Source organism: Petaurus breviceps, unplaced genomic scaffold, assembly GCF_028583685.1.
Source record: "Petaurus breviceps papuanus isolate PSGF00001 unplaced genomic scaffold, PetGlider_PUasm1.0 151, whole genome shotgun sequence".
NCBI lineage: Eukaryota > Metazoa > Chordata > Mammalia > Diprotodontia > Petauridae > Petaurus > Petaurus breviceps.
In genome coordinates, this window is record NW_027185712.1 from 11682185 (window position 1) to 11702728 (window position 20544).

A 20544-nucleotide genomic window follows, 5' to 3' on the forward strand; every position below is an offset into this window, starting at 1 on the left:
CACACTGACCTTTTACTTTGTCTTTGGCACTTATGGATTGAAAAGTCTGGAAACCACTACAGCTGCTGGTGATTTACTCTTGTGAAGTCGGCTCTAGCTGAGGCTTGTTGGGGCCTGGGGCTAAAACTGTGGCTCTGTTGTGACTGCCCTAGGCTCCCAACACTCTGCAATGGACCCTTCCTGCTGCCCTGCCAGGCTTCTTTCAGTGGGAATTTGTTTCTCTCTGTCACTTTGTGCTTTCTGTAGCTCTAGAGTTTGTTTAGAGTCATTGTTTTACATGTGTTTGAGGAGGCCGAAGCCAGAGCTACACAGAAGTCCATTTCTACTCCACCATCTTGGCTCCACCCCTTGTGCTAACCAAGTCTTTTCAATTCCAAATCCAGTGCTATTGTCTTTTTACTATCTCAGGGCTGGGGAATGAATCCACCTGTGATCTCAAGGCCACAGGTTTCCCACACCTGCATTAACTTCTGGGTGTCTACAGGTCTAGGCTTCTGTAGAAAAAAAAAAACAGCACAATAAAACAGACTAGTATTCAGAAGATTTGAATTATATTTTTGGCTCTTCTACTACTTTGCGGTTTATACATTAATCATTCCCTTTACCTCCTTGGGACTCAATTTACTCATTGAGGTAATGGTAAAATCAGAGATTGGGAATACATGATTGTAATGGGAATGTAAATTTAAAGATCTTCCCTGCCCCTAGGCTAAAGTGCACCTGGAGCCTGGGGTGGGTGGCTTGTTTTTCAGTTGATACTTCTTGATTGGCCAGTGAGTCAATAAGGTTGTTACATTCTCTGAGCCAGGAAAAGGCTATATAAGTCCTGATGTGTAGCTTTGTTTTGGGGCTCACTTTGAGAAGTTTCTGTGATTTGATCTGGATCCCGGTAAGCCATTGTCCAGAGCCCCCCGGCTTTGAAACCCAGATGTTGTTTGGTATGAATGTAATGGTTGGACAGTTTGGAAACTGTCTACTTGATTGGTTTCTGTCTTGACAATTCTGTCTGTATATTCTGAAGTTCGGGGTGCTGACCTCTTTCCCCTGAACTAGGTAAATGATACATGTTTGAGTGATTAAAGTAAGCTTGTTAACCCATTTTGAGTTGCTTTCCTTTAACAAAGCAAATCCAAGAACCTGTATTGGCAGCCACCCTAGGGACGCTAGGGTGCTTGCTGCTACAATGGTCTCAAAGGTTCCACCTAACATTTATATTTATATGATTAGTTGTGATAGGAAGGCAAGATTTGAGATTAAATAAATATATGTGTGTATGTATATATATACACACATATATACACATATATATACTTACATAACTATACACAAATATGCATGCACATATAATATTAAATATAATATATACATATATAGAGTGAAACAGACACAGAGACAGAGACACAGAGAAAGAGAGACAGAGATACATAAATACGTATAACGTAACATGTATATATGTACATGCATGTAGATCTAGTTCCCTAAATAATAAACCTAAGGCAAATCACATACATCTCTTGCTACTAGAAAGTTTCTGCTTCTTTGTTGTCATTGTTAAGTCATTTCAATCACATCTGATTTTTCATGAACCGATTTAGGCCAAGGATATTGAAGTTATTTTCCATTTCCTTCTCCAGCTCATCTCATTTTATAGATGAAGAACTGAGGCAAAAAGGGTTAAGAGACTTGCCCAGCGTCACACAGCAAGTAATTGTCTGAGGTTGGATTTGAACTAATGAAGATGAGTCTTTTTGATTCCAAGTCCAGTGCTCTATCCACTGCCCCACCTTCTTCCTCCAGGCCACTTTCTTTTTATTTTTTTTTTATTAAGTAATTGGGGTTAAGTAACTTGCTCAAGGTTACACAGCCAGTTATTTCTGGGTGTGGTGCTAAGTATCTGAGTCCGGATTCGATCCCCCAGGTTATCCCGACACTGGGGCCGGTGCTCTTACTCTCTGTGCTACCTTGGCCGCCCCCTCTAGGCCACTTTCAAAGGAACTTTCTCTACATATGGGTAAGGATGGCCATCTTGATGATCATTAGAAAAAAAGTCATTTCTGTGTTGTCAAATGTAAGTGTTCATTATGCACGTGACCTTGAATACCTATCTCCCCTGAGAGACTGTTTTTCAATCATTCCCTTCCTACCACAATGGCACCCTGTGGCTTTCCTTCAACAAAGTTGCAACAGGGAGAGCTCCTAGAACTCATTCCTCACCATCTTTTCCCAAGAGCCCAAGGACACAAGCAGAAATTCAAACTGTTTTCTCTGGGAATTGCCAGCTCCCATCCTTTGTTAAGTCCCAAGACCTTGTAAGGGGGCCCAAAGTAAGGATGTACCACAGACTATCTAGAATGACAATATTGAATCATCGGTGAATGGCAATAAAGATGAAAATATTGGCTCTTAGAAGCCTTATTCCAGGCCATCTAATAATGTCTCCATATTTCTTAATGTTATTATTCTCTCTGGTGTAGAGGAGCCAAGGCAGTTTCTGCAGCACTGATGTTCTGCCTTCCCACCTGTTTACATTTACTATATGGCTGCCTAGGGAACCCTGCAGAAAAGAATGCTTGTGTGAGCCATTTAGTTGACTACATGTCAAAAAGTAATTTGAATCAAAGAGTCACTAACTTAATTGATGGTGATGGCTCCATCCAAAAACAACCAAAGAAATTGATGTTGTGTAAATTGCACATATATTCCTCTTGAATCTGTGAGCACATTCTTGTTTGCTTTGACAGCATTCAAATTATCTTTCGGACAGCTCGACACATTACTTAAGATGTGGCTGTATGTGAATTTTAGCTGCTAAAGGGGGCAATAACAGCCTTCCTGTGAAATTAATTCCCATGACTTCAAGTTCATCTTGCCATTTCTTTCAGGCTAATTCCCAGCACATCCCTTCTGTTACTTACTTCACATTCTGTATTTTTGCCTTCAATCCATTTCAGCCCATCACATAATACAAAGCAGAAGCTAGAAAAATGGCCTGTGGGTGCAGAGAATACAGAGAATCTTTGTGAACTCTTTGGTTTGGGGTCACATCTTGCACTGGTGGAGCTCTAACTGAGAGATCTAACTGACCCTTTGTCAAGATGCCAGCTTAGCACATGTAGGGCCTGAAAAGCAGAGAAGGGAGCTACCTGACAAAGGCAGGATGCAAATGCAGAACTTGTGACTTCAAGCTTGCAGTCATTCTACCAGATCAAGTTGGGATAAGGAAAAGATCACAGCTTCATGAGTCTAGACAGCAGAAGAACTTCATGATCTAATTCCTTAAATTTATAGATGAGGAAACTGAGTTGTAGGGAGGTTAAGTGACTTGCCCAAGGTTATACAAGTTGTGGTTACAGAACACCAAGGCTTGAATTCAGAATGATAGCTTTCTTCTGAGGTTGTTTAAATGCATATGGGAACTGCTCAGAAAAGCATCTAACAGAAGACTCCTGAGGCATACTGCCTTCAGTAGGAATCACTAATAGGAAAGATCCACAGTTATCATTGGAACTGGAGAAATATATACTTCTGTATTTTTACTGATTCTGTTTTCCCATACACATAAGCACTCTCTTCATCAGTACCTATCATAATCAGTACATTCTCAACCAGTATCATTCTTGCCCAAATTCGTCCATAGAGAATTCACCCAACATGCTGGAAGCCTTCCTCTAGGTCTCTTACATTTTATGTGTACAAGTGCTTCAATCTTTATACCCATCTCTTGCCATTTTCTCTTGCTAACTCGATGACTGATTTCTTCCTTTTTCAATCACACACTTTCTCAGTGACATACTTTATGCCATTTCTTGTCTGTAGGTCATCATTGCAAAAATGCTGCAGCTTAATTGTACCCATTGCCTCTTGAGTAGCCTACAGACGAATACTCAGAAACTGTGTCATTCTAGGGGTCACACACATAAAACATCACTAGAAGAACATTTTGAAGTTTGCACAATGGGGATAGGTTGAGATTAATAAAAGCATACACAATCCAGTCTGATCTCTTTCTGCTACTAAATTGTGGACCAAATTACTGCTTGTCTTAAGTTTCTGACCCAGATATATATCTTGATGGTATTAACCCAGTACATTAATTTTGCAAATATATGTCATATTTCTATACCAAAGGTTCTTAACTTTCCCTTCAACAATCTACTGAAACCTAAGGACCTCTTCTTGGAAAGATGATTTTAAATGCATGAAATTAAATAAATAATATAAAGTAATTAAAATATAGTTATCAAAATATCTCTTTTTTCAGGTTTATAGAATCTTGATTTGGAATCCCTAGCCAATACAACTGGCATTTTTTAATCCATTTAAGTTTGTCCAGTAAAGATTATTATCACAATTTTTGTAGTAGTCATGGATAACATTAAAGAAACCCATGAATGTTTAGTGATTTGATGTGATTAGTACTATATTAACCATGAAAAGTAACATATGAAAAATTACATTACCCATAAGATCTTCTTTTTTTTGAACCTTTAACAAAAATATTTACTATGGCAGTGGCACATACTTTTTGTGAGCACATGATTTCCTACCTTGTATTTTTCTTAATTCTCACAATCTTTGTAGAGGTTTTTTGTTTGTTTGTTTGTTTGGGAGTGTTACATTTATTAACTAATAGGGTATAACCTTAGGATATGCAACCAATAAGAGAATCCTTACGGGAAGAGAGTCTGTATGTCTACATTTTTTTCCTTGTCATTTTTAGAGGAAATATGTATGGGGGCAATTCCTACTCTATTGTTATGATTAGTTTATATTAGTTAATCAGTTAGACTTTTGTAGGAAATGATGATAATTAAAGTAAATATTTTGCCCATTTTACATTTATTAGCACTAATGTGTTATTTTATAGATCTAGTTGGATTGTCTTTAGCCTTACTTCTGTTTGATATTGATGTTAGCCTTTACTCTAACTCCTTAAAGATCTGACAGAACAGAAATATTTTAATATGGGGATGGTGTAGTAGAGCTGTGAGCTATTTTTAGATAATTTTACTCTATTTCATGTGGTTTTTTGGTTATATAATGCATTAGAATCATAGCTATAGAGCTGAAAAGACCTTGGATCATTTAGTTCAACCCTGTTATTTTACAGATAAGGAAACTGAGGCTCAGAGAGATTAAGTGAGTTGTATGAATTTCATTGGTAGTGATGGGGTAATGGAACCTGGACCCCAGAAGGAAAAGGCCATGTCCTTGAAAGCAACCCAGTCCCTTAATTTTATCATACATTTCAGTAGCCTAGATCACTGATACCTAGGTCCAAGTTATTTGGCCCACCCCAGCCTACCTAGATCACTTAATTTGCTTACTTGACAGTTCTTTTACACTTGGCCTACCCTAGACTACTTAATATTCCTTTCACTATTGCGCTTGGCTCACCCCAGGCTACTTAGTAACTCTTAATCTCATCCAGATCCTTTCTTTGTCTTTTTTGTACATAAGCATTAGTATCACCTCCATTGTTGCAGATTCCCTAAAAGTTACAATAAACCTTTCAGTCATTTGACTAGAAGATTGTCTGAGTGCTTGAATTCATTTCAGGTGGACCCTGCCCTATATCCTGACATTTTGGGGTTCCCAGCAACCCTAAACCACATCAGCAGCAAGTAAGAAAGCTGGGGTTTATTTCATCAATTCTAACTCCAAAGTCAATGCTCTTTAGTTCCTTTATATTTCACAAAGTTCAGAGCCTACAGTGTGTTTGTATTTTATGATATAATAGAGAGTTGCTACACAATGGGGATATTGAATAAACAAATGGATGAATGAATGAACTACCCTTGGGAACTCCAAGAGAAAGACAGCAGTCACATACATAAAAAACCTGAATGATGTTAACATCTCTATGAAATCACTAAATGAGAGTATTAAGGGGTGGGAGGGGGTGGCAGGAGTGGTAGTATGAGAGAGTTAATTAACAAGAGAATTTATTTTGATGTAGGGGCTTGAATTGGAGAGTAAAGAACAGGGAAGAGAGAAGGTTGTGGCTTTGGACAATCTAGAAGATAAAAAGACACAAATAATGAATGTCTGAGGGTAAAAGTTGGGAAATGAAAAATAAGGAGAGAAAAGAACATAAGGAGATGGGAGTGGGGTGAAAAGGGGATTGGGATGATATAGATCTGTAAGAAACTACCCATATATACTTTCATCAAGTGACATGCTATAAGGTTGGTTCTAGTGAAAATTGAACTAGTAAAGATATGCCTTGTATGTCACCTCTAGCTATATTTTCAACATCTTCCACCTCACCCTTCCCCCACCCTCTATCTTCCTGGCATTTATGTTATCTCTTCTCTTTTGAATGTTCAGAGACACCCATGTCAGATTTCTTCTTTGACTAATCCTTCCCTGTTGAAGAGCTAGAACTTCTTCCTACCTATTTCTCCCTTCCCTAAGCCCTAATTATCATTTCCAAAGAGTACTTCTCTTACCTGCTAGCTGAGATTTAAGAAAACAACCATAGAATCATAGATGTAGAGAGTAAAGGGAACCTCTGTGGATACTTAGCACATACGTCAGATAGATCTTATATCCTGTTTACCGCATAGTTCTGTCAAAAGACTGCGCACAACAAGGACCCCACTCTCTCTTAGGGCAGTCAGTTGTATACTGGGATACTTTTAATTACTTTGAAGTATTTCTTTATATACCACTCCTCTCTATATATACTTTCTTTTAGTATACTTATCAGTTTACACAGGTTTAACTACCATTCTTATGCTGATGTAACACAGATCTCTATGTCTGTCTGTCTGTCTGTCTGTTTCTCCCCTTCTCCCCATATTTCCATTCTTCCAAACTTTGTGTTTTGGATATTTCAAGCTAGATGTCCTGGAGATGTACATAATTCAACATGTCCAAAACAGAAATCACCTCCCCCCTCCCAACTCTCTTCTATATCACACTATTTCTGTAGAAGGAACCACAAACTTTCCAATCTCCCAAATTTGTAAGATCAGCATCATCTTAGACTCTTCACTCTCTGTCATTTCACATATTCAAACAGTTGCCAAGTTTTGCCATTTCTATTTCCACAATATTTGGGTCAGCTAATAATCTTTTATTAAATACTTACTATATGGCAGACACTGGTCTAAAAGCAGGGGTTACGAAGAAATTGAAAAAGGCAATCCCTGCCCTAAAGGAGCTCACAGTCTAATGAGGGAGACAGCATGCAGACAACTAGGGACAAACAAGCAATATGCAGGATAAATAGGAAATAATGAACAGAGTGAAGGCTCTAGAATTACAAGTGATTGGGAATCATTCACCTTAGAAGGCAAGATTTTAGCTAAGATTTGAAGGAATCCAGGGAAGCCAGGAGGTAGAAGAGAGGGGGAATAATATCTAATACATAAGGGGCAACCAATGAAAATAGCTGCAGTTAAGACCTGAAATATCTTGGTAAAGGAACAGCAAGGAGACCAGTGTCACTGGATTGAGAAGTATTGAAAGGGATATAAGTGTTTGAAGATTACAAAGGTGGCAAACTAGGTTATGAAGGGCTTTGAATGTCAAATAGCAAATGTTATTTTTTTATCCTGGAAGTAATAGAATCACTGAAAATTTGATCTCTTGTCTCTGCTCACCACCTCAGTTGAGACCCCTATCACTTCTTTCAGGGCTTTTGTTGCATCACCCTCATAATCTGTCTCACTGGTCAAGTCTCTCACTATTCCACTCCATCCTACATGTTGCTGCCAAAGTAAATTTCCTTAAGCATAAGTCTGATCATGTTTTCCCCTACTCGACTAATACCAGTGGCTTTCTATTGACAAAAGGATCAAATGTAAACTCCTCTATTTAGTTTTTAAAATCCTATATGACTTGGCCTTAGCCTATTTTTTTGTAACCTTGATGGACATAATTCCATTTCCTGAACTCTGTGATTCAGCCAAACTTGCCTTCTCTATTCCTTACAGATTAGTAATAGTTTATCTCTCATTTCTATGTCTTTGCACCAATCCTCCCCCATGCCTGGAATGCAATCCCTCCTTAGTTCTCTGTAATAGACTCCTCTTTTCATGTGAGATGTAGTTCTCCTGCATGAAGCTTCACTGGATTGATGCAACAGTTAGCACCTTTCCTTTCAATCTTTCTTATATTAAATGCATTTTATTTACTTGCATCTTTTTATTTCATATTTGTGGTGCCTATATTTCTTTATGTTCTTGTTTTTATATCAGTAAAAAGTCAGCCTCTTGTAAAAGTAGGTATTATTTCATAAGTTTTACTTGAATATCAAGTGCCTGGAATAGTGCCTGATATTCAAAATAGTATATTCTAAATAAATATCATTTGATTGCCTACTGAATAAAATATTCTTGTATTTTAAAAAATCCTATCTAATCATTCAAGGTTCTCTGCTCTGCTATTCTACCCTACTTTTCAGCCTTTTAAAATAACATTCTTCCCCTTTAACCACTCTATGCTACTGCCATATTCGAGTACTTAGAATTATAGCTACTATGCCATCTACCTTCCTACTTGCCACTTTTCAATCTCCTTTTGATCTCTCCCTCCTCTATAAATTTATGTCCATGACAATTCTCATGCCTGAAATAGCATTCTCACATATTCACCTTTTAAAATTCTCCTATTCCTTTAAGGCTCAATTCAGATCCATATCTGCTTTGTAAAGCCTTCAATTCTCCATTCAGCCAATAATGGTTCCTCTTTCAGATCTCTCATGTTATTCTGTTGAAGTATCTCGACACTTGATCATATTTGTGTTATATGATGATCTTGTATTACAGCTGTTTTAATACAGATTTCAGGCTTCTCCTTGCCCCTAGCAGATTGTAAGCTCTTTGTGGACAGGGTATATGCCTTTATTCAACTTCATAAATTAAATCTCTAGTGCTGTGTGCCTTACACAAAGCCAATATTTCTTAAATATTCAATTTAATGGAATTGAATGTGGTTGAAAAGCAAAGGATTGTGCTGCCCAGCATGTCCAATCACCACCTTTCCAGTGTGGGACAAAACCACAAACATTATATGACAGTGACAGCACATCTCATGCTAAGCAAATTGAAAGTTCTCTGCCTGTGAAAACTTGTCTTTCATTTTCAGGGAAAGTTTGAGGGGAGAAATGAAACCCATTGTAGTTTTTCTCTTTCAAGTGACATCTCCAAAGCACAATTTGCTGTTTTGCCAGGTTTCCTGGCAGTGAAAAATGCCACAGCCCAGATCTAGGCTTTTCACTTTTGAGGTATAAGACCTTTGCTGGGCTCAAACAACACCCCACCACAGAGCAAAGAACATCTTTTCTGCTACTGTCAGCAGGCAACGGCTGCAAGAATTGCCAAGGTTTACATAAGAAAAATCCCAAATGTTAATCTGCTTTTACAACTAAGCTTGACCCAAGACTTTTTTTATGAGCTGCTGAAATACAGAGATAGCTATTTGCTTTTAAAAATTTCATTTTTCTACCACCCATCCTCTCATTGTTGGGCATCTATGAGTTTGAAAGAATGGAATCCAATTCCTTACAAGGAAAAAGAAACAAAATAGAGATGAAAGAGAAGAAGGAAATACTGAAATAAGGAACTGAATTAAAAGTAGGGAATAGTAAAAAAAAATTTAAAAAGGAGTAAATGAGTATTTCTCTGAATGAAGAGAGATGAATAAGGGTATTTTCCAGATCAATATTGAGAGTTTTTTTTAATATAATTTAACAAAAATAAATAGCCTAGAACATCCAATGGTTCCCCACTGCCTACCAAATTTCTTATCTTTGTATTCAAGATGCTCCAAAATCCAGCTCTGACCAATGTTATTATATTTAAAGATGACTCAAAGCTTAGAAAAGCCTACATGTTGTAAGTAAAGACAGGACCCAAATCATTTCAATAGCCTAGAATAATGACTCCAAAAGGAATATGATTTTTCTAGAGAAATGTTTATTTTTAAAAATAATTTGAACTTTAAAAATCAAATGCATGCATTTAAAGAGCAGTTTGTGTGAAAAAGAACTATTGAACTGCAAGGTACAATGAATGAAAATTTTAACCTGGAAGTCAAAATATCTGAATTGAAAAGTACAGTGTTTGGCAGAACAATGATGGCAGAGTAAAGGCAGGAACTTGCTTGAGCTCATTCCCCAATTACCTCTAGTACTTGTAAAAAATGACTCTAAACAAATTTTAGAACTACAGAACCCACAAAATGACAGAGTGAAACAAATTTCCTGCTGAAGACAGCCTGACAGGCCAACAGGAATTGTCTATCCCACCTGGCTGGTAGGAAAGTGCAGGTCCATGTGGGCCCTACAGTCACAGAACAACTGCACAGACCAGGCCAGAGCTGACCTCAGGGGACTGAATCGCTGGCAGTTGTAGTGATTTCCAGACTTCTCAATCCACAAATGCCAAAGACAAGTAAAAGGTCAGTGGGGAATCTCTGTTGGACCTGGGTGAGAGAACAGCACCATTCGGCCCCTGCCCCTGGGATGGGTGGAGGGGGTGGCAGCTGAAGTGGCAGCATCAGCGGCTGTTTCTGAAATTCTAGGCCCACAGATGGTGGGGGGACCAAGCAGTTGATCAGAGGGCAATTGCAAGAATCTCTTTGCTGATGCTGAGGTAGGATTCTTTTGGTTTGCCCTGTTTGGATGTGGTTCACAGTTCACAGGTAGTCTTGGGGTAAGGAGGAACACTGGCATGGCAGAGCTTGTGGCAGTTGTGGAGAGGGAATCCTCCTTACAGTTCTGGGCAGGTACCTTGATGTAGCTCTCACAACTGCTGTGCAAAACCCCAGAAATTTGGGACACAGCTATCTCCACTCTGGAAGCAGAGTTCTACTGTGGCAAAGAGCTCAAAAGTCAAGTAAGTGACCGGAAAAATGAGAAAACAGAGGAAAAGAAATCAGACTACAGAATCCTTCTTTGGTGACAAAGAAGATCAAAACATAGACCCAGAAGAAGACAACAAAGTTGAAACTCCTGCATCAAAAGCCTCCAAGAAAAATATGAATTGGTTGCAGGCCATGGAGGAGTTCAAAAAGAAGTTGGAAAATCAAGTAAGAGAAGTAGAGGAAAACCTGGGAAGACAAATGAGAGTGATGCAAGAAAATTATGAAAAGCAAGTCAACAGCTTGCTAAGGGAAACTCCCCCCAAAATACTGAAGAAAATAACACCTTTAAAAATACACTCAAATGGCAAAAGAGGTCCAAAAAAGCCAATGTGGAGAAGAATGCCTTAAAAAGCTGAACTGGCCATATGGAAAAGAAAATTCTAAAGTTCACTGAACAAAATAATTCCTTCAAAATTAGAATGAAGCAAATGTATCTAATGAATTTATAAGAAATCAAGATACTATAAAACAGATCCAAAAGGATGAAAAAATAGAAAACAATGTGAAATATGTCATTGGAAAAACCACTGACCTGGAAAATAGATCCAGGAGAGACCATTAAAAAATTATTGGAATACCTGAAAGTCATAATAAAAAAAAGAGTCTAGACATAATCTTTCAAGAAATTATCAAGCAAACCTGCCCTGATATTCTAGAACCAGAGGGTAAAAAGGCAATTTAAAGAATTCATCAATCACTTCTTGAAAAATATCCTAAAAAAAATTCTTAGGAGTATTATAGCCAAATTCTAGAGCTCCCAGGTCAACGAAAAAATATTACAAGCAGTCAGAAAGAAACAATTTGTGTACTGTGAAAACACAATCAGGATAACACAAGATCTAGCAGCTTCTATATTAAGGGATCATAGGGCTTAGAATATGATATTCAGGAGTTCAAAGGATCTAGGATTAAAATCAAGAATCACTTACCCAGCAAAACTGAGTATACTACTTCAGGGGAAAATATGGATATTCAATGAAATAGAGTTCTTTCAAATATTCTTGATGAAAAGACCAGAGGTGAACAGAAAAATTGACTTTCAAATACATGAATCAAGAGAAGCACGAAAAGGTAAACAGGAAAGAGAAGTCATGGAAAGATGATATTTATAACTCATGAGACTTTATTTTTAGTATTAGGATAGTTGAAGGGAATATATATATATATTCCCTTCAACTATAGGTATAGGTATGTATGTATATATCTGTGTGTATGTATAGGTGTGTAAATGTATGTATGTGTGTGTATGACATAGACCGCACAGGATCAGTTGAATAAGAAGGGAAGATATCTAAAAAATAAAATTAAGAGGTGAGAGAGTAATATACTGGGAGGAGAAAAGGAGAGTTAGTATAAGCAATAATAAAAGAGGCAAAAGAAAGCTGTTACAATGGAGGGGTAGAGCAGGCAGGTAAAAGGGAATGACTCAATCTTACTCTCATTGAATTTGGCTTAAGGAGGTAATAACATACATACTCAATTGGGTATCTTACCCTACAGGAAAGTAGGGGGGAAGAGAATAAGAGGAGGGAATGATAGAAGGGAGAGCAGATTGGAGGAGGGGTAGTCAGAAGCAAATACCTTTGAAAAGGAACAGGGTCAAAGGAGAAAATAGAATAAATGGGGGCGGGATAGAATGAAGGGAAATATAATTAGTTTTTCACAATATGACTGCTATGGCATATGTATAACCTATATTTAATTGCTTGTCTTTTCAATGGAGGTAAGTGGGGAGGGAACAAGGGAGAGAATCTGGAACTCAAAGTTTTAAACGCAAATGTTTAAAAAATTGTTTTTATATGCAGCTATGAAATAAGATACACAGGCAATGTGGTATAGAAATCCATTTTGCCCTGCAAGAAGGTAAGGGGGAAGGGGCTAAGAGGGGGGAGACATAAGAGAGGGCAGATTAGGGCAAGGGGTACTAAGTATACTTATTATTTTGGGGTGGGGGTAGGGGAGAGATGAGGAAAAAATTTGTAACTCAAAATCATGTGGAAATGAATGTTTAAAACTAAAAATAAAATTTTTAAAAAATAGTTCTTTTCTCATAAGATGCAAATTCCTGGCACATACAGAATGTTGTGAACAAAATTTAATTCACATTTTTATGCACACATACAGTGATTTTATATTAGAGCATATAATAATGAGCCTTTGCCTGGGATACAGTGATCTGGGTGGCTTCATGAAGCTCTTCAAAATCACTATGCTCCCCTGTAACCATTAGATTGTTGAGAGTCCCAGATTTGACTAGCCTCTGGCATTTTTCTGATGTGATAGAGGCTCTCTGTAAGTAGAGCTGTTTGGGTGTTGCCTCCATCCAAGGAAATCACTGGCAACCTTTTTGCCTTGTGTATTTTGTGATTCTTATTTATGTTTTTCTGTCAGTACCTTAAAGAGAATATACCAACTTTTCTTGAAGTCTCATTTTCTTTTGATTTAATATTTTAGGGGTATTCGTGTGACCACTTGGACTCTTCATCAGTCCTGATTTTTCTCTGCAAACATGTCCTTTTCTGATTATCCATGTTTGCAATTCTCCCTTTTAAAACACTTTTGCCACACATGCCATCCTATGTGCTGTGATGTATTGATGCTCACCATGCGTCTTTTCACTATCCTCTGTGCTATTTGTAACTATAATTTTTCCAAGACCGTAGTGTTTTATGAGTCATAGCCATATAAGTTTAAGAAGGGATATTAGAGAGATGGGTTTGTGTAGCAATGAGAAGTTTGGGATCATTGGAACCAATGCAGTTTCCCAATCTCCTCTTACTCTATTTTGACCCTTGTTCATAGTCCATTTGTAGAGACTTCCAAGTTATACATTTAGGTGGATTAATTCAAAAAGTCTTTTGTCCAGCTGCATGCTGCAATCTGGGCAATATTTATTTTTCATCCACTTTGTTTTTCCAAAGTGCATGGTTAAAGAAATTTCACTAACACTGTTTTAGAAGTCACTGAAGGGTTTTTTGGCGGGGCGGGGGGGGCTTGTTTTTGTTTTTTAGTGTTTGGACACTGCATAATTAATAAAGTCCACTTGCAGATAGGAGCATTTGAAGAATTTTACCTCTTTGAATGCTTCTTTTTTTATGCATAGGCCATCTTTCCTGACACTAGCTATTATCTTAGGTAAGCTTATGTATCTCTATTTTTTCTCACTTTATTTCTTTTAAAAAATCTTTTTAAAGAAATTAAATTACTTCTGTGTATCCTTGGGCAAGTTACTTAACCTCAATTGCCCTCCAGAAAGCAAAAAAAAAAAAAAGAAATTAAATCACTTGTCTTTAGTTTTCAACATTCACTTCCATAAGTTTTGTTTTCTCCCCTTCCCTTCTCCTCCCCTCCCCAAGACAACTTGAAATCTGATATTGACTCTACACATACATTCCTATTAAACATATTTTTCACATTATTCATGTTGTATAGAAGAATTTATAATGATTGGGAGGAAACCATAAGAAAGAAAAAAAATTAAACAAAAAAAAAAGTATAGTATTCTTAACTAGAGAAGTGACTTACCTTTTCAGACCCCAACTCCAGTATGATCAAAATATATCTTGAACAGTCTATTTGTTTATAAGGACAGATTTTTAGGAAGGATTCTGACAAATTGTAGAGTATTCATATTAAGAGAGCCAGGATAGTAAATAACCTTGAGGTCTTACCATATTACCATCATTTGAGGGCAACAGGAAGTATAGAGAAGAGTAGATTGGAGGGACCTTGATTGATGCCTTTTAATGTTTAAAAAGCTGCTATGTGAAGGACAAATTAGACTTTTTGGTCTCAGAGAGTGGAAGTGGCAGCAAGAGTTAGTTGTTTCAGAGATTTTTAGTTTGATATGGGTGTGGGGGGGGAACAAACCAAAAGAAAAACAAACACAAAACAAAATCAAAACAAAATGCTTTCTAGCAAGTACAGTTCTTGAAAGGAGGTATAGCCAACTAGCTGTTTTCTTCAAGTCATTATTTTGTCTCTCACCTCTGTGAATTTTTTAAGCTGAACTTCATTCTTAGAATGTACTGCCTCCCCTCTACCTCTCAGTAGCTTTTCTTCTATCAAAACTCAGTCTTCACTCCTCAGTTTATTTATTTATGTTTTGCTTTTTGGAGGGGGGAATGTAGGACAATTGGGGTTAAGTGACTAGCCTAAGGTCACAGGCTAGTTTTTGTGTTAAGTGTCTGAGGCCATATTTGAACTCAGGTCCTCCTGACTCCAGGGCTGGTGCTCTATTCACTGCACCACCTAGGTGCCTCACAGTTTATTTTCCTAGGGCAATTTGCATAACTCCTTTGTCTCCACTACTTCATCTTATCAGTCCCCTTGACTTATCATTTTTCTTTACTCCAGCCCCACTGCAAGACATCTCCTAGAGGGCAAAGACTATTATCATGGTCAATCTTTGTGTCTCCAGTTTGTAAGATAGTATTGTGCACAAACTAGCTCCCAAAGAGATGTTTTGTGAATATATAGCAGCACCCCACACATAGAGAGACTCCCTTAGGGTAAGGGTTAGCTCCCTGAAAGGGAGGAAGAATATATTAATATATTTATATATCTCTATCTTATCTCTTTCTCTCTCTCTCTCTTTCTCTCCCTCTCTCTCTCTCTCTCACTCTCTCTCTCAAATCAAATCAAAGTCGACTGCAAGTCATCATTTCCCTGATGCCATGGTCCTCTGGAAGTTGTATCCCAAGGCCACCATTCTGCTCTTCTCAGAGAGGCAGGGTACCAGGCTAGAATTTTATCTATCTGCTTCCTTAAGTATTATTAGTCTAGTGGATATGATAGGGTTCAAGGTAACTTTTGATCTCTGTGTCATTGTTGGGAGAAAATTGAACCCCAAGCTCTACATCCAAGGCTTTACCACTTTCCCCCAAAAAATACCACCATGGACATATGTAGTAAATCTCAAAGGCATATATCCCTAGGATATATCCTATTGAGAATAAGATAATTCAGTTCAAACAAAAGAGATTTCCTTGATCTCATCCAAGGTAAAAACTCCCCAAAGTCTGTAAAGTAACTAGCTGGGGACAGGGACATGATGAAGACCATCTGCTCCTCGCATGTCTTCCCAGAGTCTTTTCCTTCAGCAACCTGAAGGGGGATTCTTGGCTTTTTCCATCTTCCTTCTCAAAGCAGGAAGAAAGAAGACCTCAAAGAGACTTGCCACTTCAAGAAGTTCAAAGAAGACTAGGGCTCTCTCATTCTCACTGACTCTGCTCTGCCACTCACATAGTTCAGAGTATTCAACTCCAGCAATAGGGAAAGAATTCCATACCAATGGGCCTTGGGAAAGAGGTTACAAATGAATTAATTCGATGGGAGAATGACCACTTTTAACGGGGGATACCAGATCAGGGAGGGCAAGTAAATTAAGACTTGGAGGCAAAAAGAAAAAGATAGGTAGGTAGTAGTTAAACATAGGAGTAGAGATTAGGTTGGAGGCATGAGCTGTGGTAATGTGGGTAGGGAGAAGACAATTGTCATCCAAATATTTCATAATTTAAAAAAATCTAACTTCAAAAGAAAAGAATCCACTGCTCCAACCTATAAATCATATATCTAAATAGCAATTTCAGCTTTCTGTGTGGGTGTTATGGGAATCGAAATTTAAGATCTTTCCTGCCCCTAGGCCCTTTGATACCTTTAAGTGCACCTGGAGCCTGTGGCAGGAGGCTTGGTTTTTGGGAATACTTTTTGATTGGGCAGTGGGTCACGAGGGTTGGGACATTCTCCGAGCCAGGAGAAGACTATATAATCCCTGATATGAGGCTTTATTTTGAGGCTCACTTTGAGAAGTATTGTGTGATTTGACCAGATGAGACTCTGGGTAGTCATTGAGAATCCCCTGGCTTTGAAAACCCAGATGTTGATGCTTCCCTCTCTGGTAACTGACTAGGTATGGATGTAATGGTCAGACAGTTGGAGGCCTGTCTGCTGATATGTTTTTCTGTATTTGTTGTCTGCTTTTAACCTCTGTATTCTCTGAAGTTCAGGGTGCTGACCTTTTTGCTATGAACTTGGTAGATGATATATGTTTGATTAAAGCAAGATTGTTAACCCATTTTGAGTTGCTTTCCTTTAGAAAAGCAGATCTAAGAACCTGTGTTGTCAGCCACCCTGGGTATGCTGGGGTGCTTGCTGCTACAGTAGGCCCTGCTATTTTAATGCATATGTACATGCATATATAATACACATATGTATACACATATACTCATAATTCATACATGTGTGTGAAGGTATGTGTTTTATGTAGGTTTGTATACATGTGCACATATATATAGATACGGAGATAGATAGATATAGACAGACAGACAGAATATGTTTGCCCAAATTCTCTAGTTTTGGCTGTCTCATATATTTGGAAGTTCTACTCCCCCTGGAAATGACACTCTTCAATTCAGATACAGGATAAGAATAGAGAGGAGCTGACTGATATTCAGGAAGTTAGTAAGTTAATTGTTTGGAAATGAGTCCAAATCAGATGGGGGAGAAGGCAGAATGAATTTGGAAACATTTCAGGGCAGAATATAAAGATGGAAAGAAATATAAAATCCATTTTTACTGGGTTGGGGGGGGTCATCACAAAAATTTTAAATTGATATTAACCAATCAGCATCTCTTTAGGCATTGTACTCAAGGGTTTTTATTCTATGTATTACAACAAATCAGAAAATGACAAATAACAGAGAAGTAAAAGATAGATTTTTAAGGTTGTTTGATGTTATTCACAAATGATAGTCTTGAAGTCAGAACACCTGGGTTCCAGTCCTGACACTGTTGTTATCTAGATGCTTGATTTTGGAGAAAAACAAAACCTCTCTAGATTTCTATTTCCTCATCTGTAAAATGAAAGATTTGGTCTGAATGATCTCTAAGGTATCTACCTCTTAAATTCTGCAAATCTATATATAGTATTGTAATTGTTATTTCTCCCCTACAAAGCAAGTTTGGTTTAAAAAAAGAAAAGAAAATATAATCCCTAACACATACTTAAATTTAACTCGATTGGATACAACCATAAAATAATTCATAAACTATTCCTGCAAACATCATAATGTATTAGTTTGGGGCATTAACATGCCTGTTATTGCATCCTGGGTTCCCACAACTCTCCATCTGTTGACAAACTACCACTGCAAGCTATCAGAGCACAACACATTTGAAGGCCTTGGAGGCAGCTGTGAGACATTAATGCCCATTTCACATGTCTAAACTCCATGCCGGATTCCTCTGCAAAGTGACTACTGGGCTATTTCCTTCCAGATGTCTCAGCATGGAGCTATGTTTGTTTATGTTATTTAAAGAAATCTTCTTCTTTGGCAGGGCACTCCTTTGAATCTATCCTATTCTGTGTGAGTGTGTGTGAGAGAGAGGAGGGGAGGACAGACAGGCAAAGAAAGAAACAGAGTGAGAGAGAGAAAAGGGGAAAAAAAGAAAAAAAAAGGAGGATATGGTTAAATGAACATAATCATGGGGTATTTTCCCCCTTCTCTTTAAAGGGAAAATAAATATGTAATGATCTAACTTTTTATTGTGTTTTGCTTTTTGTTTTAATCTGAAATTCAGCAGTTGTCAATGACAGCTTGGCATTTGGAACCAGGGAACTTAATTCACTGATCAATGTGATCTTTAGCCATAACATTGATTTGCACTTTGACTAGTTGTTAATTAAACTCATTGCTATGTAAGTGTCCCTTTTCTGTGCAACAGGGTATAAGATCCATTTCCCAGGGATGTGAGAAGTTAATCACAACCTATTAGGGAATGGGACCAGGAAGCCATAGTTCTCTTCACACTAGACAATGTCATATGAGTGTTAGATCCACAGCCTATCCAACTCAGAATTCTGATATCAAGAAGGGCCCTGCCTCATAGGATGTGTTGTGCTTGGGTATGGTTGAAAACCTCGACAGCAATTGCCAGAAAACTGTCTATGATCTCCCCAGTCACTAATAAGTCCACCTCAGTCCATCCTGAATTGGTGATTTGTACCTTGTCTGCTCTTTCCGCATCATATGGAATGCAGTGATTCGTGCTTGATCTATTTCCCAACCAGACCCTTAGCTAGCTCCAAGATCACAGAGTCACAGCTTTAGATATGGAGGGGACTTTAGAAGTCTTTAACTCTACCTGCTCATGTTGGGAAGGAGAATGAGGCCCTGAGAAGGCAAAGGATTGGGTCTAGGTCACAGAAGCAGGAAGTAACAGGGCTGAAATCTGAGCTTCCAAATTGAGAGTAATTTTCACTCGACGAAGCTGCTCTTAAAGGGGTCTTATATCATAAGATCATAATACCCCCGTGTCCACAATAGGCTCTTAATAAATGCTAATTGACTTAAATTGACATTAGCTTAAAAGTCTACTGAGACTGGATTTCAGCTTTATTTCATAGGGAATTATGACTGTGTTTATAAAGTTAGCCAAATCATTTATAGTGATAGTCAAATAGTTTTTGAATTTACTTAGCTTTTGGGCCTAAGCAAGTTCTTGAGGTTCATAAGATTATTATATGTCGCCCAATTGCAATGCGGTGAGCAAATCATGCTACCCATATTGCCATAGAAAAATAATGGATTCAGGGATTCAGAATGCAGATCGAGACTTTTAAAATTTTATTTTTATGGTCAATGTGGCAATTACTTTTGTTTGACTGTATATTTGTTGCAAGAACTTGTTTTGTTATTGTTGGTGGTGGTTTTTTCTGTTTGTTTTGTTTTGTTTTCTTACTTCCACTTCCTATCCCCAAAGGACAGAGGCAGGTGAGGAGATATAATTTATTTTTGTTAATGGAAAAAACATAATTAAAATATTACTATCTTTGGTTTGTTATAAAATTTATTCAAGTTCCAAGGAGTAACTTCTTCATCCTAATATTAGGGGATTTGTGGGTTAAGTCTGTGCTTAGATCAGTTAGTCAATAAACATTCATTAAAGCATTTATTAAGTACTTACTATGTACCAAGCATTGGGCAGACCAGATTCTGTCTGTGGAAAATCACATTTATTCTGAAATTCAAGATTTATAAATGCAAAAACAGTAAGAGACAACAGGAAGCTTTCGATCACTCAACGCAGCCAGCCGCTCATATTTAACAGCAAATTCAAAATATTCACTGAACGTCTACAATGTTTAGCAGGCTGAACTGTTGTAGTTACCAAGTTTGGATAAAACCTAGTCCCTACTCACATGCAACTTACAGTCTCCTAAGGAGATATAGCCCATAAGCAGATAACTATTTTAGACAATAATCTGTGATAAGTACATCACAGAGGCACAAAACAGGTATGATGAGAGATACAAGGAGAGAGGCTTTTCACTGAGTGGAGGGGGGGAGCAGGCTGGTCGGAGAAGGGAAATAAAAATCAGTCTTTATGGAGGAGGTGACATTGGAGCTGACCTTAAATGAAGGAAAGGAATTCAACAGCTGAGGTAGCAGAAATACAGAAAAGGTACAGGAAAGATTTTAAGTAAAGCCAGAGAGACAGGAAAAAGGAAGCCTTCTGCAGATTGTAAGCAGAAGCTTGGAGTTTCAATGACCCCAATATTGCCAATGAAAGAGACAACAGATATGAAACCACAAAGTATTTTACAGTAGCTTCTATGTATGCCTGAGTCTTTGTGATATTATCTCAAATAATATCCATAAATTTAGT